Genomic DNA, 23174 nt, shown 5'->3' on the forward strand with positions numbered 1-23174 from the left:
GAGTCAATGCCTCAAGGGGAAGAAGATGGTCAAGGCTCAAGGAGGCATTAGTCAAGGGGGAGCCTCCAAGGTAAAGAAGAAGGTAACATTTATTGAGCCTACTCCTTTACATTATGGTAAAAAGCATGATAGTTCTAATTTTTATCATTTTAATGCGATTTACCATAAGAATAGGAAGCATGAGGGCTTTAAGGAAAAGCATGTGGCCCTACATGCCAAAACTACTACACCTAAGGCTAGGAATGTAGGTAAAAGTCTAGGCAAGAACTCTAAGGATTGTAGCTACAAGCCTAGAAACAAAAATGCTCATGGACTTAATGGAAAACCAAAAACTAAGGACTTAGTGATGGAAAATCAAGTCTTGAGGTCAAGACTTGATAAAATGGAAAAGACCCTAAGAAGGATGGAAAATATCTTATTAGGCCAAAATGAGCATAGCCTAGGTCTAGGAGCACAAAGGTCATCCAATGGTCATAGAGGTTTGGGATACAAACCCAAAGCTAAAAAGGATGTGCCTAGTTATCATAGGGTTCCATATAGCTATGGAACAAACCCTAAGTCTAGAGGTCAAGTCCAAGATACAAGGGAAGATATCCCTAGAAGTATCTTTGCAACCAAAGTGACTAAGACTTCTAAGAAGTCTAAGAAAGTCACTAACAAGGTCACAAGAGAGGCTATCCCTAGAGTTGACCTAGAAAATGTGACCAAGGCTTCTAAGAAGCTCAACAAGGTTACTAGGAAGGTATCTAGGGAAGTTATCCCTAGTGAGTACCTAGAGCATCCAAGGAGCACCAATAGGTGTTGGGTTCCTAGGAGCATCTTCTCTACCCCATAGATGGGTTAGAGAGTGTCAACTCTGATTAGAAGGGTAGTTAACCCAACTTTGAGGAAATTGACACTCAAGGAGCATTTTCAAGGTTTTTTGTTAACCTTTGAAAATGAAATGAAATTATTATTTACTCCTTGAAAGAGTAAAATGTGCCTAATGGTGGAAAATTGATTTTATCTTAAAAAGGCATAAATTGGGAAAACCTAGAGAAATCCCAAGTTGGGATTTTGGTATTCTCTTATAAATTTTAAGGCACTCCGGGCCTTGATTTATGTGATTACTCTTGAGGAAAAATGGAATATGCCAACATTTGAGGATAAGCTTAATTTCAAGTGGCATAAATTAATCAAGAGAATTAGAAATGCCCATTTAGGTTTTGGCACTCTCTTGAAGCACTTTGGGCAATCTAGGGTTTAAGTTTTAGGATTAGCTAAGATTAACGATACTTAGATAGGTAATCTAGGTATATTTTATTTATGCTAAACCTTGCCATGATTGTTTGCTCATAATATGCCATGACATCATATTTTATCTTATTTGTATTTTGCATTCATGACTTATCATGAAAAATACAAAAATACCATGTCATGCCATACATACATCATGTAATTATAGGATATTTTCTTTTGAAAATTATTTCTTTTTGATGTATGCCATAACATTATCATGCATTAAGTTTAATTCCTTGTAATTAAGGACAAAAGGCATTTAACAACACTTATTAACAAGTGACATCCTAGGTGGGTGTCTAATATCTCCAAAATGCCTAGATAGATATGCATGATCCCTAGATTAGGGCAAAAACCAAAATCTACATCTCACAAAGACCTATAAGATGACTTGTATGTGTTTTTAGTACACATTAGATACAAGTGAGATGTTATGATGATGAACAAAACTCAAGATGTTGATTTAGTGCATTCTTTTGAGTTTTAGGTTCATCAAAACACATAGTTATGTATTTTCCCATCATTGGGAAAGCTAATGTACGAGTCATGTGCATTATGCCCAAGGAACATGATGGGATATTGGTTTTGAAAATGTTTTTAAAATGTTTTAGGAAAACCTTGGTGAAGACTATCTTTTGATAGTAATCACCATTGAATAGTTGGACACAAACTTGAAGAAAACGCTAAAGTTTTTGCAAGTTTTCAAGTTTGTGTCAATCTTTGAAAATATGAAGTATTTTCATAGAAAACTATTTTTCCATGATTAAGTATGCCCTAAATAATGTCTACACGAAATTTCATGATTTTTGAATTTTTGTAGAATTTTCTAGGGGTTTCTGAAGTTGGCTGAATTTGAAATTCAGCAACTATCAGAGGCTCCGATCGATCCATGGATCGATTGGAGTGCCTGAATCGATCCGTGGATCGATTCAGAAGGCAACTCTTGCGAGCAGAAGCTCGCTGGATCGATCAGCCGATCGATCCACACATCTGAATCGATCAGTGGATCGATTCAAATAGGTTGAATCGATTGGAACCCAACTCCAATCGATCCAGGACGCTGATTTTGGCTGGGAAGGTCTGATTTCAGCACTCTAAACCTATTTTAGTCTAGGTAACCATTCCAAACCCCTAAAAATATATTTGTATACATAAAACGGGTGTTTTCGTGTGGAAAACAAGGATGAATTGGTTAAGGAAGGCTAAGTTGAAGTTTAGGTTGAGGTTTGTTTCAAATTTTGAATATTTGAACCTCAAAACTTCTAAATTTGGGTTTCCTAAAGGTTTAGGGATTCCAAGTCATTGTTGGTGCAATGACAGAAGTTACCACCATGTCTTTAGGGGGAGGGACTCTTTAAAGGCATGAAAATTATTTTTCATGAACCTTGGAAGGTGGTTAACCTTCTTTAAAGAAAATGCTCATGGATGAGCTTTTGAACTTAAAATGAGGAGTGGATATCCTCATTATTTCAAGTGGGAACTCAAGAGGTTAGAAAATGCTCAAGGTTGGGTATTTGTCTACATTGAGGAAGAAGTTAAGGATAAATGAAGGGTATGGGACCTTCATTATCGTGTTGATCACGACGAGTGATGTTGTGAACAACGATGAGCAACTCTTCAGGGGGAGAGTCGTTAACAAATGGATTTGTTGATGTGTACCCAAAATTGGGGCATGGGTTGATGTGTGCCCAAAGATGGGTTGATGTGTGCCAATAGGGGGAGAATGAAAAGACGTGTGAAAGGGAGTAAGTTAGGCTTTCATTATCTAAGAGGGAGTTTTCCCTCTTAGGGGGAGAATGAAAAGCTTAACTTATGCTTTCATTACCTAGTGGCATGAAGAATGAGGCAATGGGATTAGCCTAACTTACATGTGGCATTGTAAGTGTTATTGTGGTATTGTCAAACATCAAAAAGGGGGAGATTGTTGGTGCAACATCCCTCAGGTCAAGGTTGACCAAGCTGAGTCTTGGTTTGGGTTTAGATGTTTGACAATAAGATATTGATTGAAGAAGAGTCAAGTAGGTCAAGGATGACCGGATACTTGACTGGGAAGTCCTAACTGGGATGTTAGGCAGGAGGAAAATCCTGGTGAGTGAAGCCAGGTGAAAGACCTAGTGAGTGAAGCTAGGCAATTGGGAAGTCTTAGTGAGTGAAGCTAGGCAGGAGAAAAATCCTGGTGAGTGAAGCCAGGTGAAAGACCTAGTGAGTGAAGCTAGGCAATTGGGAAAGTCCTGGTGAGTGAAGCCAGGCAAGAGAAATCCAGATGGGTCAAGGTTGACCAGACATCTGGTGAGAGTCCAAGTAGGTCAAAGGGATTGACCGGATACTTGGCACGAGGAAGAAAAGTCCAAGTAGGTCTTAGGGAGTGACCGGATACTTGGCAAGAAGAGAAAAGTCCAAGTGGGTCAAAGGGATTGACCAGACACTTGGTGAGAGAGTCCTAGCTGGCCAAGGGTGACCGGATGCTAGGTCTTATGTACCAACAAGTCATGCTTGACTAGATGTTGGTTTAGGGGGCTTTGAGCTTGGTTTTGGGCAAAAACCAAGGTTTGGATTGATCCGTGGATTGATCCAGCAGGTTTGGATTGATCCGTGGATTGATCCAGCAGGTTTGGATTGATCCGTGGATTGATCCAGCAGGTTTGGATTGATCCGTGGATCGATCCAGCAGGTTTGGATCGATCCGTGGATCGATCCACCGATCGATCCGGTGAGTCCCTGCGAACAGAACCTCTCTGGATCGATCCGTGGATCGATCCAGAGGTCCCAATCGATCAGTGGATCGATTGGGATGCTGCTGCTTCGCCCGATAAGTGCTGGATCGATCCATGGATCGATCCAGAAGTTGTTCCAGAGCACAGAGGCGCTCTGGATCGATCCGTGGATCGATCCAAAGCCTCCCCAATCGATTGGGAGCAATCCAATCGATTGGGATTCGACCGTTGGCGTCGTTTATAGCTGTTGGCGTGCGATTTCTTCACCGATTCATTCCAGATTCAACACAGCTCCTCCCCAGCACTCTCTAAGCTCCTCACCGCCAGTTCTTGAAGGTTCTTGGAGGTTCATCCAAGTCAAGAGGCGAGTTGCAACGAGAAGAAGAAGAAGCTAGGGTTTTTACTGCATTTCTTGTAAGCTTTTGCTTATTCTTTACTACCCTTTCTTCTTCTTGTACTGAGAGTCTTGTAGGGCTTCTCCGCCCTCGGTAGTTACCGAAAAGGAGTGTTTTCATAGTGGAGGGTGCGTGCGTGGTGTGGATCCTTGGATTAGTCATCTCCGTTGGAGGTGGATACCAAGTAAACTCCTAGTGTTAGCGTGTTTGTGTTTGTTTATGTATTTTCCGCTGCGCATTCTTGAAGAAACAAGCAACACCGAGCAACGAGCACGCGACGAGCTATTCACCCCCCCTCTAGCTACTTTTGGTCCTAACAGGTTTAACATGACAATCCTTATGAGCTCCTCTTGGGAACATTATCAACCTAGATTACTAGGACACAGTTTTCTTTTATAATCAACAACACACACTATAAGTAATATCATTTCCCAACTTATCGGCCATATTGATTTAACGAGCTAAATCTCACCCTTTGATAAGTCAAAGAAATAAATACTAAATATATGTGTTTATTATTATATTAGGATTAAGAGCACACACTTCCATAATAACTAAAGTCTTGTTCTTTTATTAAGTCAGTATAAAAAGAACTTACCTTAAATAGTCCTGCTCAATACACTCAGAGTGTACTAGTGTAATTTTATAGTTAAGATAAACTAATATCAAATTACACTATGACTATTCCAATGGTTTGTTCCTTTCCATCTTAGTCATGAGCAACTATTTATAATTTATAAAGAACTGATAACATGATATTCTGTGTGTGACACCACACACCATGTTATCTATAATATAAATTAATTGAACAACTATACTTAACAAATAAATGTAGGTATTTGACCATTGTGATTCTTTATTTCTAAATAAATGTTTATACAAAAACTAGGCTTTTAGTATACACTCTAACATTAGGGGAAGTTTTCATGATGAAAACAAGGATGGATTGGTCAAGGAAGACTAAGTAGAGGTTTAGGTTGAGGTTTGGTTTCAATATTGAATTTTTGAACCTCAAAACTTCAAAATTTTGGTTTCCTAAAGGTTTAGGGATTCCAAGTCATTGTTGGTGCAATGACAGAAGTTACGTACATGTCTTTAGGGGGAGTTACTCTTTAAGGACATGAAAATCTATTTTTCATACACCTTGGAAGGTGGTTAACCTTCTTTAGTGAAAATGCTCAAGGTTGGACATTTGAATATAATGGAGAGTGGATATCTTCATTATTCAAGTGGTGTATGCTCACTGATGAGCATTTGATAACAATGAAGGGTATGAGACCTTCATTTGAATCGTGTGTGAATATACCAAGTGGTACATGCTCAAGGATGAGCGTTAAGAATAATGAAGGGTATGAAACCTTCGTTATTGTGTTGTGAACAACGAGTGAAGTTGTAAACAATGTTGGGTAACTCTTCAGGGGGAGAGTTTTTGATGTGTGTCAATAGAGGAGAATGTGTGGTTAAGTTAGACCTTCATTACCTAAAGAGGGAGTTTGCCCTCTAGGAAAGGGGGAGAATGAAGGAAACCCTCAGTCATACATTGACATGAAGGAAGTTGAGGCTATGAGATTAACCTAACTTAAAGGAGATATTGTCAAACATCAAAAAGGGGGAGATTGTTGGTGCAATATTCCCTAGGTCAAGGTTGACCTGGTTGATTGAGCTTGAATTGGGTCAAGCTCGAGTCTTGATATTTGGATTTCGATGTTTGACAATACATGGAGACAAGACATGGAGATTGCAGGTGCAATTGTTCATGTGGGGAGATTGTAAAGAAGAGTTAAGTAGGTCAAGGTTGACTGGATACTTGATTGAAAAATCCTGGTAAGTGAAGCCAGGTGAAAGTCCTAACTGGGAGGTTAGGTAGACTAGAAAGTCCTGGTGAGTGAAGCCAGGCAGTTGTGGAAAATCCTAGTGAGTAAAGCTAGGCAGAAGAAAGTCCTGGTGAGTGAAGCCAGGCGGTTGTGGAAAGTCCTAGTGAGTGAAGCTAGGCAGTAAGGAAAGTCCTGGTGAGTGAAGCCAGGCAGATGAGAAGTCCTAGTGAGTGAATCTAGGCAAAAGGGAAGTCCTGGTGAGTGAAGCCAGGCACGAAAAATCTAGGTGGATCAAGGTTGATTGGACACCTGGTGGAGATAAGTCCAAGTGGGTCAAGGATGACCGGACACTTGGCACGAGGAGAAAAATCCAAGTGGGTCAAAGGGATCGACCGAACACTTGGTGAGGGAGTCCTAGCAGGTCGAAGGTGACCGGATGCTAGGCATGATGTACCAACAGGTCATGGTTGACCGGATGCTAGGCATGATGTACCAACAGGTCATGATTGACCGGATGTTGGTTTAGGGGACTTTGGACTTGGTTTTGAGCAAAAACAAGGGGCTGGATCGATCAGCTGATCGATTGGCTCATGCCTAATCGATCAGCTGATCGATTGGGTGAGTCCCCTCGACAAAGGCTTCCCCAATCGATCAGCCGATCGATTGGGGAGAATTCCCGATCGCACAGAAAGCTCGATTGGGAGCTGCGATTTCGCGGAATAAGCCCTGGATCGATCGGTCGATCGATCCAGGCAATTCCAGAGAGCAAAGAGGTGCTCTGGATCAATCGGTCGATCGATCCAAAGCCTCCCCAATCGATTGGGAGCAATCCAATCGATTGGGATTCGACCGTTGGCGTCGTATTTAGCTGTTGACGAGCGTTTCTCTCTGTAGATCTCTCGGCTTTCTTCTCCAGCGACAACAGCGACCACAGAGCTTCTCCACAGTCACTCTCACGCCAGATCTTGAAGGTTCATGGAGGCATTTCCAAGTCAAGAGGCGAATCTACAACAAGAAGAAGAAGCTAGGGTTAGGGTTTATTATGTAAACCGTGTAAGCTTTCCCTTGTATTTGTTTCTTGTTGTATTGAGAGTATTGTAGGGCTTCTCCGCCTTCAGTAGTTACCGTAAAGGAGCGTTTTCATAGTGGAGGGTGCGTGAGTGTGTGGATCCTTGGATTAGTCACCTCTTCTTGAGGTGGATACCAAGTAAATCCCTTGTGTTAGCGTTGTGTGTTTGTTTTCTTGTATTTTCGCTGCACATCATCAAAGAAACAAAGCAATGACAAGCACGAGATTACGCCGAGCTATTCACCCCCCCTCTAGCTACATTTTCGGTCCCAACAATTTTTGTTAGTACCCCAAGGTTGTTTTGATGTGATCAAACAAGTTAAGTTAGGTCTTGTAGTGTTTAACCTTGTGTCTAAGTGTACAGGAACTTAGGAGGATACGGAGTCAAGCAAAAGACGCAGCTAGCGAGAAGGACGGCACGGGAGAGAGCCGACGGGCTCGGTGCGTCTGAGGGACGAGGTGCTGCGGAAGAGTACATAGGCGGACGAGAAGGAGGTGCGCGGTGTTTCCGAGGGACGAGAAGCCAGAGGGGAAGGTTGCTCGAGAAGGTCGGAAGTTAGGTTCGGGTGATCCCTATTCCGGATGGCCGAAATCACCAAACGAGCAGAACCGGAGCAGAAAATTCGGACTTAAGCAAGCGGAGCAGAAGATAGAGGCCCGGAGAGAAAGTCAACAAAATGTTGACTTCCCCCTTTCGGGGCACCTGGAACCCTTCCAGGCACCCGAAATATAAGTTTTAGTCATTTCGACATGGTCTTTGATTGTTGCGTCGGGGATAAGTTTTTATCCCACTCTAAGCACATGGAACCCTTCCAGGCGCCCTGACCAAGGTTATAAATACAGCCTTGGTCCAAGAAGCTAAAAACAATAAGCATTCTTGCAACAACACTTGTACGCTTCCAGGTATTCATTTAGCTTTCTATTTTTTTGCGATCATTGCTGTAAAGAGGCTTCTTCGCCTGAAGGAGATATTAGTGCACTCTACTTTCTTGAATTAAAAACTTTCCCGGTTGTAACCAAGTAAAAACTTCTATGCTTTTGTCTTTTTTGTTTCCTTATCATTTTTATGCAAGTGTTTGTCTAAGTTATAAGTCGAGGAAGGTATTTTTGTTTGATTTTGTGCAGGGGTTATTCACCCCCCCTCCTCCCTCCCCCCTAGCCGGCCACCATCAGTCCTAAATCTGCAGATCTGTTTGATTCCTCTGAAAAAGTCAAAATATACAATAGACGACACTATTTGATTCCATGTAGGCTCAGAAATCTGCTGGACCTGAAATGATTGCAATCTGAGGTATTCAGCCGATGAGTGAGTTTTGATCAAAATCCACTGATGGACCTAGACAGATCTGTTTGAACTCATTTCAGGTTCTGTGGATCTTTAAGACTGTAAGGAGTCCAACAGACCCACGTTTGAACTCCGAAGGTGTTGAAATGCTATCAGAAAAATAATCTAAACCTTGACTCCCGTAGGCCTGATATGAATCATATCCGACCCACGTTGAGTCTGATATGGAAAAATATCAGACCGAACATGTGTTAGAGTGTATACTAAAAGCCTAGTACATTATATCATAAGTCGTTGGTAAGTCCTGATGCTGATGTTGCAATACATTTGACATCGAAGTCAAAATGTAACACCACGCCATCTCATTTGCCTTTACCCATTTCTTATGATACTCAATCTCCTCTTCACTAGAATTACTATTAGGTGCATCAGGGCAAACCTCTGTTAGTACAAACTTATAACTTTCAGCAGTTAGGACAATATCTAGGTTTCTTTTCCAATCTATGTAGTTTGGACCAATAAGTTTGTTCTCTTTCAGTATAATGGCCAGTGGGTGAAAGTTATCCTAAGAATCACAAAATAAACTTTGGTCAGGACTCTAAATTTAAAATAATATTGATTTCTCAAACAATACTATTTAAATTTACCAACACCTCTAAACACCGGGAATATTGCAAGCCACGTTAGTGTGGACGTATACAAATTCAACATTTGTAAGAGAAGGTTTTACCCATTAATTTTATTATCTTGTCATCCTAACTATATGACAAATAAAATTAATAGTTGGTATCCCTTTGGTCACACAAATAATAGCAGTGACTCCGTTGGGAAGGATACTATTAAATGTGTCTAAGTGTATATCATTACTTGATACTAAGTTCATTAAATAGAATTATGCCCCTTCAGTTGGAGAAGATCACACACATCCTAAATAATTTCCTATAACCATCCATAAAGGAAGTTTGATTTAGTGATCCGCAAACAAACTCATCTGTTGTGGAGGGAGACACTCAAAGTCAGCATGCAAGCTTGTCGTATCACTTACAAACCAGTAATGGAGACCGTGGAATTAATATACTTAATCCCTCTCCCACTTGTAGGACCGTTGTGACCGGCTAGAAGGGGGGTTAAATAGCCCTGAGGAAATAAAAGCAAAAACACCCTCCTCGAACTTTAAACTAGCACTTGCAGAATAATAAAATAAACAGAAAATAACAAATGACGAGGCATCGGATTTGACATGGTTACAACCGGGGAGGTTGTTAATCCAAGGATGATGATGACACTATTATCTCTTTCAGGCGGAGAATCCTCTTTTACAGCAGTGTAGGCACAAAAAGACAGAAGCTTATCTAAACAGTGGAAGCATACAAGTGTTGTTTACAATTTCTTAAATTGATTTCAAAGGTTCTGGACCTAGGATATATTTATAGCCTTGGTTGGGGCGCCCTGGGGGGGGGGATAAATTTTATCCCCCAACGTTCAGATCGAGATTTGACTCAATCTGGTCAAAGTTCAATCTCTGAGCGCCCGGAAGGGTTCCGGGCGCCCCGGACTGCTCCGGGCGCCTCGGACTGCTCCGGGCGCCTCGGACTGCTCCGGGCGCCTCGGACCCTAAGTCAACTCCGGTTGACTTTTTTTGCCTCGGTTGGGTGATCTCTGCCATCCGGAAAAGGGCTCACCTGAACCCAACTTCCAGTCTTCTCGAGCGGGCTTCCCTTCGGCTTCTCGTCCCTCGGAATCGCCGCGTGTTTCCTTCTCGTCCGCCGGCGTACTCATCTGCAGTCTTCGTCCCTCGGACGCACTGCGTGCCGCCCTTCTCGCTAACTGCGTCTCTTGCTCCCCGAGTAATCTTCCGCTCCGGCTTTCGCCCCTTGGAACCACTGCACGTTTCCTTCTCGTCCGCCGGTGTACTCTTTCGCAGCACCTCGTCCCTTGGACTGTCGTCCTTCTCGCTACCTACGTCTTTCGCTCGACTACCTGTGTTTCTAAGCTCCTGCACACTTAGACATAAGGTTAGAAACACACAGGACCTAACTTAACTTGTTGTTTACACCAAAATAACCTTGGGGTTCCAACAATCTCTTCCTTTTTTGTGTGAGCAACCCAAGTTAAAATAGGGTAAGAATAGACATAAAATAAATTTAACTAAATTTGTAATTAAGTGCAAAAAATAAAACAAGTTAAATTTTGGTCTATCTCCCCTTAGACTTATACTTTTCCTTCTCCCCCTTTGATCACATAAAAAATGGGGTTCAAGAAAAAATCTAAGGATAAAAACTTAGAAATTTTGAGTTTCTTTAAAAAATTTGCAATAATAAGTAGTCTCTTTAAAAAAAATTTTAAATAAGAGTTAAAAAAAATTTAAGTGAAATTATAAGAAAAAAAATTCTAACTTAGACAGTTTTGCAAAAAAAAAAATTCTAAAAACTTTAAGCAGAAATTTTTCAATTTCATAATAACCTTTAACTTAAAACATATCTTCTGAGAATTTTTCTAAGTATTAAAGAAAATTTTCTAAGAGAAAAATATAAAAAAAAAATCTAAGTTTAAAAAATATTTTTGAAAAAAGATTTTCTTAAATCTTTAAAACAATTTCTAAGTACTTAAATTTCTAAGTCAATTTTATGTAAAAGTATTTTTCTAAAAAAAATTTTGAAAAAATGTTTGAAAAAACTTTGAAAGCATTAATTAATTCTAATTTTAATGCTTTGACAGAAAGTTAATTAAACATTTATTTCAATATTTTGGCTTTCAGGTCATGGCGAGGCACTAGGCCTTCTTGGTTATTGGAGCAACAACCACTTCCTTAGACAAAGCCTCATAGAGAAATTCATTGTTTAATTTTCTCACTGAAAAACGCTAATTTTAATTTTAAAACTTAGACTATGCAAGATTTAGGAACCCAATAAAGGTTCCAGCCTACTAGATTGATTAAAAATTTCTTAGGGACATATTTTCTAGAGATATTCCTAATTTGTCCCTGGTGATATCTATAATACCAATTCAAATTTTTAAATCTTCTAAAATTAGATGAGCATGCATAGTTTTTCAAGTTGTCTATTTGAATTTTCAAATCTTTATTTTCTAATTTCAGTTTTTCATTTTCCAATTTTGATTTATCTAATTTTTCTAACGGGTAGGATTTAGCTAAAATTATTTTTAAATTTTTTATTTCTTTTTCTAATTTACAACAGTCTTTAGTTAAAAACTTAACAAACTTAAAAAGTTTGTTGGGAGGAAGAGAACGTACTGACTTACCTTGTCGAGTTCGTTGTCTGTGTCTCCCCCTGAACTGCTGCTTTCTTCTGACGAAGCTCCCCCTTCATCGATGCTCTCGATGCTCATCTCGGAAGAGCTTGAATCGCAGTCGTCGTCTTGATGACTCGCCATCAGTGCGAGCCCGGAGAATGCCTCGACTTCCGATTCGGACGACTTATCGTCCCACGTCGCCTTTAGGGCCTTTCGCTTTTGGATAGGCTTCTCACCCTTCTCCTTGTTCTTCAGCTTGGGGCAGTTGTCCTTGACATGCCCTTCTTCATCGCAGTGGTAGCAGCGGATCGTCCTTTTCTTCTTCCCCCTGCGGATGGTTAGTAGATCTAGATTTACAATGTTTCTTGAATATTCTTACCATCATTACCATTTCCTCGTCGTCGAGAGAAGATTCCTACTCAGATTCGTCTCTCGAAGCTTTGAGGGCGATGTTGTTCTTGGGCTCCTTCATTCCTGCACATCTTGACTCATGCACTTGCACTTCAAATGTTGAAAAGAATTCTTCTAACGAAATTTTTTCTAAATCTTTAGAAATGTAAAAGGCATCTACTAATTATGCCCATTTGGTATTTCTAGGAAAGGAATTCAGTGTGTACCTGAGCGAATCTCGGTTACTTACCTTTTCTCCGAGATTCGAAAGTCCGGTAATAATTTCTTTTATTCTCGAGTGCAGATGCGCGACTGACTCGTCTTCCCCAAGTCGCAGGTTGTTGAGCTGATTGCAAAGTAGATCTCTTATGGCAAGCTTGGCTTCGAACGTCCCTTCGTGCAACTCGAGGAACTTCTCCCAAAGTTCCTTTGCCGAGTCATAGTGCCAGATCCTGTTGACTTCTTGAGGTGGAAGAATGCTTAACAGATGGTATTCTGCTTTGCCGTTCACCACGAATTCAGCCTGCTCCTTTTTTGTCCATTGACATTTTTCCTTACCTTCTGGAGCTACAAAGCCAAATTTCATTGTTAAAGTTAATTCAAAGTCTGTTGTAAAAAATACCTGCATCAGATTCTTCCAGGTAGCGAAGTCCCCTTCGTATTTCGGCGGGTGGATGCTTGGTCTGACCATCTTGTTGCTTCGTTCGGTGGTTAGTCCTCATGAAGCGCCTTGGCTCTAATACCACTTGTAGGATCGTTGCGGACGACTAAAAGGGGGGGTTGAATAGTCCTGAGGAAATAAAAGCAAAAACACCCTCCTCGAACTTTAAACTAACACTTGCAGAATAATAAAATAAATAGAAAATAACAAAAGACGAGGCACCAGATTTGACTTGGTTACAACCGGGGAGGTTGTTAATCCAAGGATGATGATCGCACTATTATCTCTTTCAGGAGAAGAAGCCTCTTTTACAGCAGTGCAGGCACAAAAAGACAAAAGCTTATCTAAACAGTGGAAGCGCACAAGTGTTGTTTACAATTTCTGAAATTGATTTCAAAGCTTCTGGACCAAGGCTATATCTATAGCCTTGGTCGGGGCGCTTGGAAGGGTTATGAGCGCCCTGGGAGGGTAAATTTTATCCCCCAACATTCAGATCGAGATTTGACTCGATCTGGTCAAAGTTCAATCTCCGGGCGCCCGGAAGGGTTCTGGGCGCCCCGGGTTGGTCCGGGCACCCCGGGCTGGTCCGGGCGCCCCGGACCCTAAGTCAACTCCGGTTGACTTTTTTTTACCTCGGTTGGGTGATCTCTGCCATCCGGAAAAGGACTCACTCGAACCCAACTTCCGGTCTTCTCGAGCGGGCTTCCCTCTGGCTTCTCGTCCCTCGGAATCGCCGCGTGTTTCCTTCTCATCCGCCGGCGTACTCATCCGCAGTTTTCGTCCCTCGGACGCACCGCGTGCCGTCCTTCTCGCTAGTTACGTCTCTTGCTCCCCGAGCAATCTTCCGCTTCGACTTTCGCCCCTTGGAACCACCGCATGCTTCCTTCTCGTCCGCCGGTGTACTCTTCCGCAACACCTCGTCCCTCGGACTACCGTCCTTCTCGCTAGCTGTGTCTTCCGCTCGACTACCTGTGTTCCTAAGCTCCTGCACACTTAAACACAAGGTTAGAAACACACAGGACCTAACTTAACTTGTTGTTTACACCAAAACAACCTTAGGGTTCCAACACCACTTAGTTATTTAATGTGAGGAATTTTAACCTAGCAAACATACATCACACACATAACAGTAAATAAAAGCAATAAATATGAAAATTAATTTTCTAACTATTATGACATTTTCCATCACTGTCCTTCGCGTGCTGCCTGCCTTAAGGTTCATGTCGTCGGGTCCATCGAGCTTCCTTTTCCGCTGTGCCTCTGGTCCTCAAATAACACCACGCCTTGCAAAGATACGATCCACAACAAAAATAAAATTTTTACATATATCGATCCTATATTCCACAAGGGAATGTACATCAAGTCTAGATCGAACATAAATGTAAAATCCTAGGGCTAATATAGCTCCTACTATATCAGTTAAATACAATCATGCACACACAATAATATGCCCTTGACATGTCCAAGGGTCCAATCACACACAATATCTATAAGCCATAATAGTTGGAGCCTACAACCACAGAGTTAGCACATCCTACTATTATCCTGCCTAAATTATATATGACATGTGCATAATTAAACTGAAAATCAAACACACAGAGGCAACCCCTAGCTCTGATACCAATTGTTGGTTGATCTTAGGAAGATCGTATCGGTTCCACTGTACAAAAATTTTATACAAGTGTCGAACCTTTCATAACAACCTATTGTGTTCTTTAGAAATTAAATTAGGAATCACAAACGGAACTTAACATTATTGATTCCAAATTAACTTATCTGTTCTTAATGGTTTAGACTTGGATCGCAAACGATGCTTAACATTATTGATCAAAATCCACCTATGTTATAAATTCAATTAAATATTAATTTCAAAAATCGACTTCCAGGTTAAAGATGGCGAGGCACTAGGCCTTCTTGGATATGGGAGCAACCACCACTTCCTAGATAAAGCCTTTTAATGAAATCTAATATTTAATTTCCTTATATAACTCTAGGTTTAACCAAAAAGAACAATCGAATCACAAATTTGGAAAACAAAAAAAAAAAAAACAAACTCGAATCATAAATTCGAAACCTAGAATTATATGCCTCTTGTGTTTGGAATTCATACAAAGAAAAACTAGTATGATGCGGAAAATAATTACTAGTTATACCTTTCTTTGTAAGCAACAACCTCTTGATCTTCTACCGTATTCCTCTTCTTATCTCGGACGTTGTGTGGGCAACGAACTACCGAGATGAGAACCACCCAAGTCCTTCTTTCTTCTTCACCAAGTTCCGGCCACCAAAACTCCTCCAAGGATGTAGAGGTTCGGCCACCACCACCAAGCTCTAAGGGATGCAAGAAACTCCTTCCTCCTCTTCTTCTCCAAGTAGGATCCGACCACCACAAGATTCTCCTTGAGAGTGATGAGGTTCAGCCACCAAAAAGAAGAGAAGAAGAGAAGAGGATGGCCGGCCACACCAATGAAGAAAAGAGAGAAAAATAGAATAGAGTTGTTACCGATGAAGGCACCCCTACCCCCTCTTTTATAATCCTTGGTCTTGGCAAATAAAGAAAAATTAAATAAAATCTTCCTTATTTTCTTTGCCATGAAAAGAAAATTTTAATTGATTAAAATCAATTTCCTTTTCTTAAATATCATGGCCGGCCACCTCATTGCTCCAAGCAAGGAAAGTTTTAACACAAAATTAAAACTTCCAAATTTGTTTCCGGAAATTTTAAAATAAAAATTTCTCTAATAATTTTTTCCTTCATGGTTGGTTATAAAAGGAATTTTATAAATTAAAATCTCTCTATTAAAACATGTGGATGTTTTTCAAAAAGGAAAGTTATCTTTTAAAATTAAAATCTTCCTCTCAATCTACAAATAAGGAAAGATATCAAATTTTTTCTTAATCTTTTGTAGAAACTTATAAAAGGAAATATATAATTTTAAAACTTTCTTTTTAAATCATGAACATGGTTATAAAAAAGAAAAGTTCTATCAAAAATTTAAAATCTTCCTTTTAACTACAAATAAGGAAAGATATCAAATCTTTCACTTAATTTTTTGTAGAAAACTATAAAAGGAAAGATTTAAATTTTAAACTCTCTCTTTTAAAACCATGATATTCACATAAGAAAAGAATTTAAAAAATTAAAATCCTTTTAATATGATGTGGTCGGCCACACCAAGCTTGAGTTCAAGCTAGGGCCGGTCACACCACTTAACTCATCCTCTTTACTTAGCCGACCCAAACTTGAGTTCCAAGCTTGCTTGGTCAGCCCCCTTTAGGATGGGTATAAAGGTGGGTAAGAAGTGGGTATGTGGTAGGTATAAATCTCTATATACAAGAGGCTACGATAGGGACCGAGAGGAGGAATTGGTTTTGGTCTCCCGATGAAATTAAGCTTCCCGTGTTCGCCCCGAATACCCAACTTAATTTCATCAATAATAATTCATACCACTAAAGAATTATTATTAAACTACCGCACCAATCCCAAATTACATTTTGGGCTCCTTCTTATTATGAGTGTGTTAGTCTCCCTGTGTTTAAGATGTCGAATGTCCAATAATTAAATGAGTTACTTACAACTCTCTTTAATTAATATCTTAGTCCAAGAGTAGTACCACTCAGCCTTATCGTCATGTCGGACTAAGTCCACTTGCAGAGTTTAACATGACAATCCTTATGAGCTCCTCTTGGGGACGTTATCAACCTAGATTACTAGGACACAGTTTCCTTCTGTAATCAACAACACACACTATAAATAATATCATTTCCCAACTTATCAGGCCTATTGATTTATCGAGCTAAATCTCACCTTTTGATAAGTCAAAGAAATAAATATTAAATATATGTGCTTGTTATTATATTAGAATTAAGAGCACACACTTCTAAAATAACTAAGGTCTTGTTCTTTTATTAAGTCAGTATAAAAAGAACTTACCTTAAATGGTCATGCTTAATACAATTAGAGTGTACTAGTGTAATTTATTAGCCAAGATAAACTAATACCTAATTACACTATGACTATTCCAATGATTTATTCATTTCCATCTTAGTTGCGAGCTATTGTTTATAATTTATAAAAAACCGATAACATGATCTTCTGTGTGTGACACCACACATCATGTCATCTACAATATAAATTAATTGAACAACTACACTTAGCATATAAATGTAGACATTTGACCAATATGATTCTTATTTCTAAAATAAATGTTTACAAAAGCTAGACTTTTAATATACACTCTAACACCCTATAGGTGGACTTAGTTCGACATGACAATAAGGTTGAGTGATACTACTCTTGGAGCTAGACGTTAATTATGTGAGTGCCAGTAACTCATTTAATTAATGGACATTCGATATCTTAAACACAGGGAGACTAACACACTCATGATAAGAAGGAGCCCAAAATGTAATTTAGGATTGGTGCGGTAGTTCAATAATAACTCTTTAGTGGTATGAGTTATTATTGATGAACTTGAGTTGGGTGTTCAGGGCGAACACGGGGAGCTCAAGTTCATCGGGAGACTATAATCAATTCCTCCTCTCGGTCCCTATTGTACCCTCTTATATAATGCCTTATATCCACCCAAAGCCTAGCCTCTTAGCTCATGCTAGGGGTCGGCCCCTATCCTTGCTTGGAGCCCAAGCAAGGGGCCAGCCAAGCCAAGCTTGGAGCTAAGGCTAGGGCCGACCAAGCCTTGCTTGGTGCTCAAGCAAGGGGTCGACCAATTGTGAAAGGGAAGAGGGATTTTATTAAAAATAAAATTTTGATAAAATCTCTCCTTTTATGTTTTTATCCATATGGTTTTAAAAGAGAGTTTTTAATTTTAAGATCTTTCCTTTTATAGATTTTCTACAAAGAATTAAAAGAGAGATTAGATATCTTTCCTTATTTGTAGATATATCTATAATGTTAAGAGAAAGATTTTAATTTTTAAGAAAACTTTCTTTTTTTTGTAACCATGATATAAAAGGAATTTTATTTTTAAATATTATCTTTTATAGATATCCATAAAAGGATTTAAAAGAGAGAGATTTTAATTTATAAAATATTTCTTTTATAGCTAACCACAAAAGAGATTTTTAAAAGAGATATTTTAATTTTTGTTTAAAATCTTTCCTTATTTGTTTAAACATGGTGTGACCGGTCATAGAGAGGAATAAAAGGAAGATTTATTTTTTGTTATAAAACTTTCTGTTGGAACCTTGACGCCCGCTAGAGGGGGGGTGAATAGCGTCTTACCCAAATCGTCGCTTCCTACACTTGTTAGTGCACAGCGGAAACAAAAATACTAACAAACAAAAGGAAAGCTAGCCCTAGGAAACAATAATCAAGAAGCAAACCCAATGACACATTGTATAACGTGGTTCGGAGATGAAGCTCCTACTCCACGGCTGTCCATAAGGTGGACGATCCCAATCCGTCGGTGAATGACTCCCTGGAAAATCTCCGGCTAGCACGTGTAGCTCCTTGTGGGTGGAGAAACTTCGCCACAACCTTGTACAAACACGCTAGATCACTTGGGCACTAGGAGACTCTAATTAGGGTTAACCACCACTAATTTCGTCAACTTTAACCAAGCTTTCAGTGCTTAGTTATATAAGCTACGGTTTGGAAAACCCCGCCTACCAATCGACTGCCAAAACATACAGTCGACTGCCCTTCGTGGAAATTTGACCGTTGCAGCCCAACGGCTCGATACCAGCCCTCTGTTCGCTCCCGACTGATAAAACCACCAGTCGACTGCTACAGTACTGCTACAGTAAACCCTAATTCTAGGATTTTACCCCGAGTACATTAACTCAGCACTCGTTCTCGCCCGACCAACCTAGATCTAGCCTTCTAGCCTCCTCCATCAGCCTTGCGTCCCTCGGATGCCTCCCCATCCTTCACGTCTTGCCTTCTGGAGCTTCCATCGGCCTTGTCATTATTGTCGGGTCTTCATTTGCCAAGAGGTCGCACCTCCGGGACTTCGTCCATTGCCAAGTCACACTTAGACTTACGTTGCCAAGACTACATGCTTGGACTTATACCGCCAAGACTCATCCTTGGACTTTCCTCCTTTGCCAAGATCACACTTGGACTTTTCTTGTTCTACCTGTATCCTGCACACTCATAATGCATATCAAATATAACAATAAACCTAACTTAAACTTTTACCCAAACATCAAAACCTAGGGTACCCATGTTGCTCCAACACTTTCCTTTTTTGGATTCACCAAGGATTATAAAAGATAGGGAGGGGGTGCCTTCATGAGACATACAACCTATTCTATTGTTTCTCTCTTCCATCCTTGGTGGCCGGCCCTTCCTCTTCTCTTTCTCTTCTTCTTTGTGGCCGGCGGCTTCATCTCTTGTGGAGCTTTTGGTGGCCGGTTGCTTGAAGGTGAAGAAGTAGAGAAAGGAGGCATTATTTTCTAGCATCCCTTGGAGCATTGTGGCGGTGGCCGAAACTTGGAAGCAAGGAAGGCTTTGGTGGATTTCTTCTTGGTAGATCGTCGCTCACACGACGTCCAAGAGAAGGAGAGGAATACAATAGAAGATCAAGAGATTTTTGTTAACAAAGAAAGGTATAACTAGTTGTCTTGTTCCGCATCATACTAGTTTTCTTTGTACGGATTTTGAATTACCAAACACAAGAGGCTAATGATTCTAGGCAATTGAATTTATGTTTCGATTTTGTGTTTCTTTTTTTTCGATCTTGTGATTCGATTGTTCTTAATGGTTAAACCTATGGTTACTATAAGGAAATTAAATATTGAATTTCGTTGAAAGACTTTGTCTAGGAAATGGTGGATGATCTCATACCCAAGAAGGCCTAGTGTCTCGCCATGTTTAACTTGGAAGCCGATCTTTGAAATAAATATTTAATCAACTTTGTAACATGGGTGTATTCGGATCAATAATGTTAAGCATCATTTGTGATCCAAGTTAAAACTTCTAAGAACAGATAAGTTGAATTTGGAATCAATAATGTTAAGTTCTGTTTGCGATTCCAAATTTAATTTCTAAAGCACACAATAGATTGTTAGGTTGTTAAGTTCTGTACAAAATTTTTGTACAGGGGAACCAGTACGATATTCCGAGTAGCAACTAACAACATGGACTTGAGATGAATGAGTTTTACTTTAGCTGATATTTTTGATAAAATTTTAACACCTTAGGAGAAGCCGAAATATACATCATTGAACTTCTTGCAATCTCAAAAATTCATAAGACCTAAAATGGTTGCAATTTGAGGTCTCTAGGTCGATCAGTAGATTTTGACAAAAAAATCCACTAATGGACCTAAGCAGGTCCAATTTGACTCATTTCATGTCTTGTGAATTTCTAAGGCTGCAAGGAGTCCAACAATACATCCATTGTATATTTTGACTTCTCCATAGATATTAAAATATTATCAAAAAATCAATTAAACCTTAACCCCCGTGAGCTTGGTATGAAAAAATATCAGGCATGACGTGGGCTTGATATGAATAAGTTTTACTTTAGTTGATTTTTTTGCTAAAATTTTAACACATCCAAAGAAGCCGAAATATGTAATGGACTGTACCATTGGATTCCTTGCAAGTTGCAACCTCAAAAATTCATAGGACCCACAATGGTTACAATTTGAGGTCTCTTTGTCGATAAGTAGATTTTGACGAAAACCCACTGATGGACCAAGATAGGTCCAATTGGACCATTTTCAGGTCCTGTGAATTTTTGAGGTTATAAGGAGTCTAATGGTATCGTCTATTGTATATTTTGGCTTTCTGGAGGTGTTAAAATGTTATCAGAAAAATTAGCTAAACCTTAACCCCCATGAGCTTGATATAAATTATATCAAGCTCATGCTGGGCCTGATGATATTTATATCAGGCCCAACATAGGCTTAAGGTGGATTTGATATAAATGAGTTTTACTTTAGCTAATTTTTTTTGATAAAATTTTAATACTTCAGAGAAATCAAAATATGCAATGGATAACACTATTAGACTCTTTACACCTTAAAAATCCACAGAACCTAAAATGATTAAAATCTGAGGTCTATAGGTTGATTAATAGGTTTTGACGAAAATCTACTGATGGACCTTGACATGTCCGATTGGACCCATTTCAAGTTTTGTGTATTTTTAAGGTCACAAGGAATCCAACGGTACCATCTATTATATATTTCAACTTCTTTGAAGATGTTAAAATTTATCATAAAAATCAGTTAAATCCTAACCCCCATGGGTCAACTTCTCCGAAGGTATTTTCTTTCTTTTCTCCAAAGGGGTTACATTTTTCGACCATAATTGGTTGTGATCCTTCTCTAGGTTCACCGTCCCTTCCGGATTATAGTTTGGGTCGGGGTGGGTAGCCGGATGTCACTCGGAGGCCACCCCTAACTCGACACTAGACTACCTGGCCACTTGCCCACTGTCAGTGTCCCGATTCAAACTATAATCTGGGGAGGATAATAAATTCAGAAAAAAAATAACAATTAATTACGATCAAATTGTGAGTATCATCTTACTATACTTATAAGTAGTCCATTTTTTAATCTATTTTTTTCTTGTCAAGAGGATTTATCCTCCTGATATTGAATTAAATGTATATATGCATTAAAAAAAAAACAAGAAGGAAAGAGAAGAGAAATTGGGAAAAACAAATAACAGAGAGAAATGATGGAGAGGTAGAATACTAAGAGTCCTTTGATAAATAGATATGCTTTTTGATCCATTCACAAATCTCAGTGCGCCATTGATAAATTGTAATTTTTACTGACAGAAGGATAGAGTTTTAATTTAGTTCTCTTGTTTGCAATATTACCTTCGCTAATTTCTTAATAAATGTATTATAACTACTGTTCGAAGACATTAAGAAAAAGATTTGGATATTTTCTGAAATGACAAATAGGCCCTTAAATGTACTTTTGTAAAAACATCTAGATATTTAATGCAATATTAAATAGATACTTTAATGATTTTGCAAACAAGGTCCAGATATTATTTGAAATTGTAAATACACCGTTCTAAAGTACTTTTATAAAAGGTCCGGGCGTTTGTTTGCAAAAACATCTGAATAGTTTCACAAAAACATCTGGATATTTTTGAAATCACAAATAGACACTTAAATGCATTGTAGCAAAAAAGTTTGGATATTTTCTGAAATTTCAAATAGACCATTTATTGTGCTTTTGCAAAAAGGGACTAAAATTTTCTAGAATCACATAGGCACTCTAATATAATTTTATAAAAAACTTAGATACAAATGTAGAGATATTTTTATAAATATGGTAGAAAGCACGTGAAATTAGGACAGGATCACGGCAATGGGAGCTCCGGGAGCCCAAGGACTTTATTTTTAACTCTTCCAATCTAGTCAACTTAGCAGTTGACTTTAAACTAATTTCATAATTTATTTTTTTTATATAATTTGAAAATAGACTGTGGAAGATTTGAGTGAGTATAATCATCTTAATATTAAAAAAAACCTTTATTTTTTAATTTTTTTATTAATTGTTTTTATTTTTTTGTTAAAAAATAGAATGTAAAAATATAATTTAGTCTTTAATATTATTCCATGTTATAGGTTTAAATTTTTTAAAAATGTAATTATATATAATGTAAAATATAAAAGAGATGAAAAATATATATAATAAAAATATGAACTCATATAATAAAAGATTATTTTAATAGTAGAGAGATATATGAGATTTTTTATTTTTGGCATGATGCTAATATTGAGGAGTGAGATTGAGAAAGCTAAGAACTCTTGATGCTCTTAGGGCATCTACCATGATTAAATCTCTGAATTAGATTCTTTTAACTACCATATCAATATCACATCAAAAATATAAAAACATATTATTTTTCCTACAATAAAAAAATCTCCCTATAACTTTTTTAAGTCCCACGTAACAAATTATATACCACCCTATATTACAAATCCAGTTCAGATCTCCTGATCTATAATTTCTGATCCTCTCTTGGTTTCTATACACATCAGATGCTATTTTTTTATTGAATTTATTCAAAAAAAAAAGTGAATATTTAAAATGCCCCAATTTCATACCTAAATTATGATTTATTATTATTTTTTTACCTTATAACTGTATTTAATGAGATTTTTTTTTTCTTTTTCAGAGATCAAAGTGGGGAAAAATCCTCATTAAATACATTTCTATGGTAAAAAATACTAAAAAAAAATCATAATTTACATACGGAATTGATGTATTTTAGATTTTTAAAAGGACTAAGAATTATAGACCAAAAAATCTAAACTAAATAAATAATAATATAATATTACTTTATCATTAATTATGAATTCCATTTCAAGAGATAAAGCA

The sequence above is a fragment of the Zingiber officinale genome, chromosome 6B (assembly GCF_018446385.1).
Source record: "Zingiber officinale cultivar Zhangliang chromosome 6B, Zo_v1.1, whole genome shotgun sequence".
Taxonomy (NCBI): domain Eukaryota; kingdom Viridiplantae; phylum Streptophyta; class Magnoliopsida; order Zingiberales; family Zingiberaceae; genus Zingiber; species Zingiber officinale.